The sequence below is a fragment of the Photinus pyralis genome, unplaced genomic scaffold (assembly GCF_008802855.1).
Source record: "Photinus pyralis isolate 1611_PpyrPB1 unplaced genomic scaffold, Ppyr1.3 Ppyr1.4_LG2, whole genome shotgun sequence".
NCBI classification, from domain to species: Eukaryota; Metazoa; Arthropoda; class Insecta; order Coleoptera; family Lampyridae; genus Photinus; species Photinus pyralis.
The window spans coordinates 25,550,958-25,559,126 of record NW_022170403.1 but is presented as its reverse complement, the minus strand read 5'-3'; the positions used below and the strand labels follow the sequence as shown (position 1 = coordinate 25,559,126).

General features: G+C 33.7%; 1 long non-coding RNA gene across 1 annotated transcript; it reads right to left on the bottom strand.

Annotated features, from left to right (window-relative positions):
• Window positions 1-4,599: 4,599 nt before the first annotated feature.
• Window positions 4,600-5,247, bottom strand: LOC116165101. The gene is made up of 3 exons (XR_004144074.1): window positions 4,969-5,247; window positions 4,811-4,909; window positions 4,600-4,750 (listed from the first exon to the last, which is right to left on the bottom strand). It is a non-coding gene; the product is annotated as an uncharacterized LOC116165101 (long non-coding RNA).
• Between the last annotated feature and the right edge of the window lie 2,922 nt (window positions 5,248-8,169).

Here is an 8,169-nt window from a genome sequence, read left to right as displayed (position 1 = left end):
AATACAGTAACTGCGGCCATCTTACTATTATATTTGATCACTGCAAAAACTAAACTTACAAATAAATATAATGTGCAAGTATCATTTATCGTAATGCGTACCAATTTATCCACTTTCGGCACTGTTTCTAAGTATAGGTATATTTTTTACGTGTTTGAAAACCCATCCACACAAAAGAAAGATGTTTTGTCCCGGCTTTCTTATTTTACCGTGATATCATATAAGTAAATGAACCTATTCAAATCTTTGAAATATATTTTCGCTCAATAACAATAGACCCCATTTTAGTCACCAATTGTGAAAGTAATAGAAATATATATAAGATACCTTATAATTGCTAAGTACGCAAACATAAGTCCAATTTCATATTTGTTCAGTGTTCTATATATGAGATATTCAATGTATGTGCCATTTCAGTGTTAGTTGCAAGTACTTATTTACAAACGAAGCGATTTCAAAAGTTTCTAGTTGTGCTTCATTGCTGCTCAAGTAGTAACTATGTATTAGCATTCATTGCGCACCCCGCTAAGTTAGTGGTATGCGTAGCTACGCAAACAATAATCGGTTTTAACTCGGTAATTATCTGAACGCGAACAAACTGAATGTAAACATAATAATTGAATTTGGTTAAAACACGGTAAATGAAATAGAATACTTCAATTTTAGGGAATGTGTGTGTGCTGCTGTAAAGTAAAATCGTGGAGCTAATTGCTCTCGACGATTCTGGGCACACATTAAACGAAAATCCTTTCAATATATAGCTATTGTATGACATGACAGTACAGATTGACGTCACCCCAACATTGTATAAATGTGCTAAACGTTGGACATTGTAAAATTAGTCTTGAAATAATTGGGTCAAATATAACATCGTTTATTTTAATCGCGTAACAATTAAATCACATCAAAATAACAATTACGTAATAAAATTCTTTTATTCAATCAATAAAGCAGATGATCACATGGACACGAAACAGCAGCTGTTCCATTTCTTATTCGTATTTAAGATTAAAATTCAATAAAGCCGTTTGAATGCTACGTTGATTTACAATAAATGTTCCGTCCATTTCGATTTTGAGTACAAACCGGCATACGGAGATTATTTACTCAATTATCACAATGTAGGTAACAAGATTAAATCGGAGAAATACGAAATAGGATTTCGAAGTTAAATGCAGTCAATTGGCGTTTTTATTTCCTTTATATATCTGCGACATTCAGAAAAATTTAATAAGGCTTTTAGCACTTGACTCGATTCAAAAAGTTGAAAGTGAAAATCCATCAAAAATAGACGAAAAACTTATAAGGGAGAAACGTTTTTCTTAGATGGGCGGCGCATGGTTATTTAAATTGGACTTTTCCTGACAATACCATTTTTTTATATTATGTATGAGCACTTGGCACTGATAATGTTTGTTCTCATCCGTCCATTTTTAGTATTCAAACATTCCCAGATTTGCTTTTCCGTGGCCTAACATTTTCGTGACAAATTACAGATGAAAAGTACCGTTGTAATTGCGGTGATCAAATATATGCTAAATATTATTATTAAACATTTATACAAGACTGTATACCAAATATGATTTAAAGGATTGAAATTATTTTGCTTGCATTGAGTTCAAAATAAAGTCGGTATAAGCACAAGATCTTCCTCCATTATAGTGTCAAAATTTCTTATTTACAAATAGTTTGGACCTCCAGAGTTCGCACGCGCCAGCGAAAGTAGGATTCGCAATAAATTTACATAATTTCAACCTGTTAACTTCAGATACAAAATCATTTTAGCGTGATAATTTTCTTTTCAGTTCGTACATTTTTTCTTTGATGTTCACCTACAAATGATGCCGTGTAAAGGCAAATATCATTGTCCATCACTCACTGGTAACCTAACCTAATATGGGAAGTCATGTGCGTAATCCGTAGCTTATTAGAAGCATTATGTAAAATTATGTATATATTTAGTGTATGTGTTAAATAAAATGATTCAAGTCTATTATGTTGTGAATAATGTATAAACGTAGATCTATAAAATTCACACTGATTTTGTGACACATTTATTTCTGTAATAAAGTTAAAAATAAAGTTAAAACATGAAAGGCCTTCTCCATGTTATATTAGTATAGGTAGGTATTTTAGATGAACTGAAATTGTATAAGGTAAGTTTAAGCTTATAGTCTTCGGTACTTTCACATTACCTTATGCATTTTTTCAGAAGCAATTTTTTTTAATAATGTGACGTAAAATAGTATCTTGATCAATTACACAAATCATTTTTTTTCCCAATGTGCACTTTTAACATTTTAACTATAGTACAAAAAGTAGCACATATATAGGCTGTTTCGCGCAAACCGTTACCCAAAAATATTATTAGACATCAATTAATAATTTAAATCTGAAAATTTGCATACCAACATAGTTTTTGATGAAGAAAATATTATCATGATCGTTTCACTTCTAGTTTTACCGGATGTGGTTAGCAACTTTCTTATTTTAAATAAAATACCCTATATTTTATTGCATTTTCGAAATCTACATGAAAGTCTACGTCGTTTGATACCCAATTTTCCTACGCTTAGCGATAAAGGTTTTCAAGTTATTTAAGATTTTCCAAATTTTTGACGTTTGACTGCTTTTCTTTATTTCCCTGTAGCTTTGGCTCCGTGGACTTGAATTTCAAAAAGTCTTCCAAAATAAACAATACTGACGTGATGCTACATGCAAATGATTTAAATTTTGATCGCCCTTCTGCAGGGTGTTTTAAAATTGACGATCAAGTTTAATAACTTCAAACCTTAAAAAGTTGATTTTTTCAAATGAAACCTGCTCTATTTTTTTACATTTTCACATGTGTGGTAAAAAATCCTATACGTTGATCAATCATTACATTCCCTATTCCTATCTGTTATGGTTTTTGTTTCATTTAAGATTTTCTACATTCTACATTTACTAACGCGTTTATTTCAAGGCCTCCTAAGAAAAGTATGCATATAACGGCCACAATTTTGGAAAATCTTAAATAAAACTAAAACCATAACCGATAGGTATGGGGAATGTAATATTTTTCGACATTTGAAAGTGCAAAAAAAGCAGGTTTCATTTGAAAAAATTAACTTCTTAAGGTTCGAAGTGAATATGACCATTAATTTTAAAACACCGTGTAGAAGAGCGCTGAAAATTTAAATCATTCGCATGTAGCATCATGTCGTTGATCTTGGAAGACTATTTGAAATTCAAGTCAACGCCATAGGTACATGGCGCTAAAATAAAAGCAGTGAAACGTAAAATTTTGAAAAATCTTGAATAACTTGAAAACCTTTGATGTTGGAATGTGGTATCAAACAACGTAGATTTTCATGTAGATTTGGAAAATGCAATAAAATATAGGGTGTTCTATTTAAAATAAGAAAGTTATCCATATCCGATAAAACCAAAAGTGAAAAAATCATATTTTCCTTCGATAGATCATGAAAAGTTATGTTTGTATACATTTTCAGATTTAAATTATTAATGGGAGTCTGAATACTGTTAGGTAACTGTTTGCGTGAAACAAGCCTATATACCACAATTCCAAGGTGTACCATCCCTCAGGCGTTTCGTTTTTCACAACAAAATGCTCCCTCGGGATCAAAATATATACTTTAGTTTGTTGGTATATGTATGCTGTGAAATACAGACAGAGTCAATGAATATATTTATAACCACGTGATCAAAATTTAACAATAAGGCTAGCACTGCGCTGAATACATTCGCAGGATGCATGCTGTTAAGGTAACGTACACTTATGGTTTTAGTAAAGTTAAAATCATGATTGGTAAGTTTGTGGCAGTAACCCAGTAACGTAATATTTTAGCTGTCACAAACAAGAAAGTCTTTATTAATATAGATAAATAAAACAAAGCGAACATGGCTTGTAAAAATTCTCTTTCCGTTAGCAATAAATCCTAACAAGCCTTCCCAACCTTTTACAATAATTTTAAGGTTTATTAGTAAACTAGATAAACACGAGTTTATGAAATGTAGAAAAAAAATCCACTGCAACAGAATACCGAACGATCCTCGAAATCTTCACACATATGTACATAATTTTTACAATACACCTTAAGGAGTTGATTCTGCCCCACCAGATCAGCATGGCTTCTAAAACGAACTTTTGAATCGGCATTAGTTTGCATGCGCATAACAATTTTTTTTGATTCGGCACTAGTTTTACTTTTATTCGAGGTGCCTACATACAAAATTTCATCTACATATCTTAGCAAATAAAAAAACGACTGCGCATGCGCAAAAAAATGTTTTGATCGGTATCAGTTAGTGGTGCCTACATACAACATTTCATTGAAATATCTTAACAAATTTAAAAAAACCGACTGCGCATGCACATAACAAATTGCTTGATTCGGCATTAGTTTTACTTTTATTCGAGGTGCCTACATACAAAATTTCCATTGGATAATCTTATAGAATTTAAGAAACAAAGATCACAGTATCGCCGAGCAATACTGGAGGCACAGAGAAACTCATGGCAACAGTAGATATGTGTCCACAATGACACCGGAAACTACCAGTAGTGAAGTGTGGAGGAAAGTGGGAGCTATATCTGGTAAAATCAGTTTCATTTACCCGACGTTTCTGCGAAACGCTGAGGGCAATATTATAAATGATCTGCAAGAAATAAGTAACATTATTGCTGATCAATTCTACAAGGTTAGTAGCTCCTCTAACTATCCTCCCACCTTTTTGGACACTAAACCTGAAAAAGAATCTGCGTATATCAATTTTAACACAGAAGAAAATTTAGATTACAACTCACCTTTTACTCGGGAAGAATTGGAGACTGCACTCCGTAGTACCAAGTCATGCTCACCAGGCCATGATGGTATCCATAACCAGATGCTTCGTCACTGTACCTCTGAAATGCAACAAAGAATATTAAATTTCTTTAATAATTGCTGGGATGAACATACTTACCCCTCAGAATGGAAACAGGCAGTCATCGTCCCTATACCGAAACCAGGAAAAGATCCGCTACTGGCACAGAGTTATCGCCCTATTAGTTTGACATCTTACTTGGGCAAACTGCTTGAGAAAATGGTTAATGTGCGGTTGCAAACACTTCTTGAAAACTACAATGTGTACGTACCTTATCAAACTGGTTTTCGGAGGGGACGGTCAACGACTGACCATCTTGTCAGACTTACTGACAGAATTCTAAGGGCGTTTGACAGTGGCGAACACCTGGTTGGGGTATTCTTTGATATTAGAGTAATCTCAAAATGAGAAGTAAGTTTAAGAAATATGTACCTACTACAGAAAACCGGACATTCATATGTTCTTTGTAACAAGAGTTATAAGAGAAACTATTTTTGGAGGTTTGGGCAGTTTTTGGGCGGTAACTTTTTGGCCCGTTAGTTTATGTAGCCGAAAAACAATAGCGACCTTTCATATATCCCGAAGAACATGTGTATCAATTTGCAAAGCGGTCGGACGTTTCTACGCAAAGTTATCATACACACGAACAGACAGACAGACAGACAGGCAGCAATACAAAATTATAAACGATCTCGAGGATCGTTAATAAAAAGACACGTTACTGTGCTGACTGTGCACAAGATTTGGGTGAAATACTGTTTGCGGGCGTCCCCAACGTTAATCCTAACCGTTTAATCTATATTAACGAGTCTTTTACTGGCGAGAACAAAGTGTTATTTGGTAAAGCCCGATTCTTTGCAAAACATGATAACATTAAATATCTTTGGACCCGTGATGGTAAACTTCTTATGCGCAAAAGTGATAATACGAAAGTCTTTGTTATTCGCTCAATCAATGACTTTAAAGACGTTCACTAACTTCATTATCACCGATGCCATTCAAATTCACGATCTATTTTAGCTCACTTTTCGGATCTCAAGCAACATATTTTATCGGCAGAGTACGATATTGTTGGAGTGACCGAAACCTGGTTGTCATCTCAAATCAGTAATGACAAAGTGAGTAGGTATACCTGGTTACCTATTTGTACCCAAAGATAGGGGTACAACGATTTGGAGTGGTGGTGTACTTTGAGAGTGTACTCAGTTCAGCGGGTGGTTATGATGTTCCCTTTAAAACGCGAGGGGGGGAGGAGGTCATCCCCTAACAAATTTATAAAAATTTGATACTCAAAACGCAGTTTCAGCGTATCATGTCCAGTGGCGCATGGATTGAGAGTATACGGTATATGGCCTATACACTATACAGTGAGTTTTTTTTAAATGCGAACATAGGAGTTTACATGCAATGTAATTTCCCTATGTTCGATTTAAAAAAAAAATACATCAATCTATGAAGTGTGCGGGGTTCACATTCCCAAAACGCGCAACTCGTGTGACTATGAACAGCAACTCATGACATAGTCTTTATGATGAAGAGCACTCGGTAAGATTTTGTTAAATAAGCCATGTGAGGCCATAGCAACTTTAGGATAAATTTCTCTTAAACTATCGATAACTTGACTTCACATGGCACGCGCTGACATCACAATTCATTGTGAACCAACCTTCAATTATTTGTAGGTCATGTGCACCTGGTATTCTACTAATTTGATCTATTCAATACATAAATGAAGAAAATAAGAAAATAAATAACGAAAACAATTACAATAAATGTTCGAAGTATCCTCCTTGACATTCTAAGCAATAACCTAACCGATTTCGTAATTAAATTGGACGCCGGTATTTTTAAAAATGTGACAGCTGTCAATTGTATCTACTACTCATTTGAACTACTCAATAGATTGATGTGTTTTTTTTTAAATCGAACATAGGGAAATTGCATTGCATAAATAACAAACTCCTATGTTCGCATTTAAAACAAATTCACTGTATGTCTAACAAATCCTTGAGAGTATACGCCGTATATGGAGTATACCCTATGGGAACACCACTGGGCATATACCGGGTGGTGCCTAGCGCGGCGCAGCATAAGGATTTCAATGGTAATTTCTTTATAGTCAGTTACTAGCTCCCCTAATTATTTTAGAGCAAAAGTCTAAAGTTTTTTTTAGAGAAAAAAATACTGAATCTGTTCATGCTATTACTCATAATTTTCCGTTTTTCAAAACCGTAGAAATCGACAAAATAAAAAGGTTCATTTTTACAATAAATCAAATATGCCTTGGAATTACCTAAAAAAACAGCGATCACGTTTCATTATTTACCTTTGACGTATAATAAATTTATACTTGTTTATAAATTAGTTAAAGAACTGCAAGTGCAATAACGTTCAAAATGTTCGTCAAAACCATCAGGAAAACGACAATACATTCAACGTTTTGGCTGCAGTAGCGGAAAATCCGAATATAAGTTTAGGAACAAATCTGCTTCAAATCAGTTTTTTTTTTCTTCGATTATGTAGGTACTCTGATTCTCTCTGATAAACAAATAGTATCTGATGCAGATGCAGCATACATTCTCTAAACAAACATTACCCAATTTCCGCTTTTTCTTGCATCGGATAGTTGTAACAGAATTAAATATGAAAATCGTTCGCCGTCAAACAACGATAACTTAGATGCGATGCGCTTGTAGTTTGTTAAAAGATTCCAAAGTCACTGATTTATAAAAATGTAATTTTTATTTTGTCGATTTCTACGGTTTTGAAAAATGGAAAATTATAACTAAAAGTATGAACAGATGCAGTATTTTTTTCTCTAAAAAAAACTTATTGAGACTTTTGCTCTAACATAATTACCATTGAAATCCCTATGCTGCGTTGCGCTAGACACCACTCTGTATGTATAGGTAATAGGTATTACCATTGACTAATACTCCCCCCATAGACAGCTCATCAATGTAGACAAATAAAATGGTGTTTTTTGATATAAGCACCAGAGTGCGCCAATGACGAATAAATTGTGTATAATACTAGGCACACGTTGAGAATTTAAATTTTACTTCTTTGTCGAATACGTAAAACGGTAGGTCTTTGATTAACACAATAAGCTATACATTGACTGTATGGAAGAGATAAGATAATCGCGAATTAGAGATTTATTGTCGGCAGTATTTGTCGGCTTCTTTTTTATTATTTTAAAGGCGGACTTTTTTTTATTTTGCGAAATTATAAATTTCTCTTGAACTCTATTCCTAGTTTAGTCTCAATCTTTCAACCAGCTGTATGCTATTTCGTTGT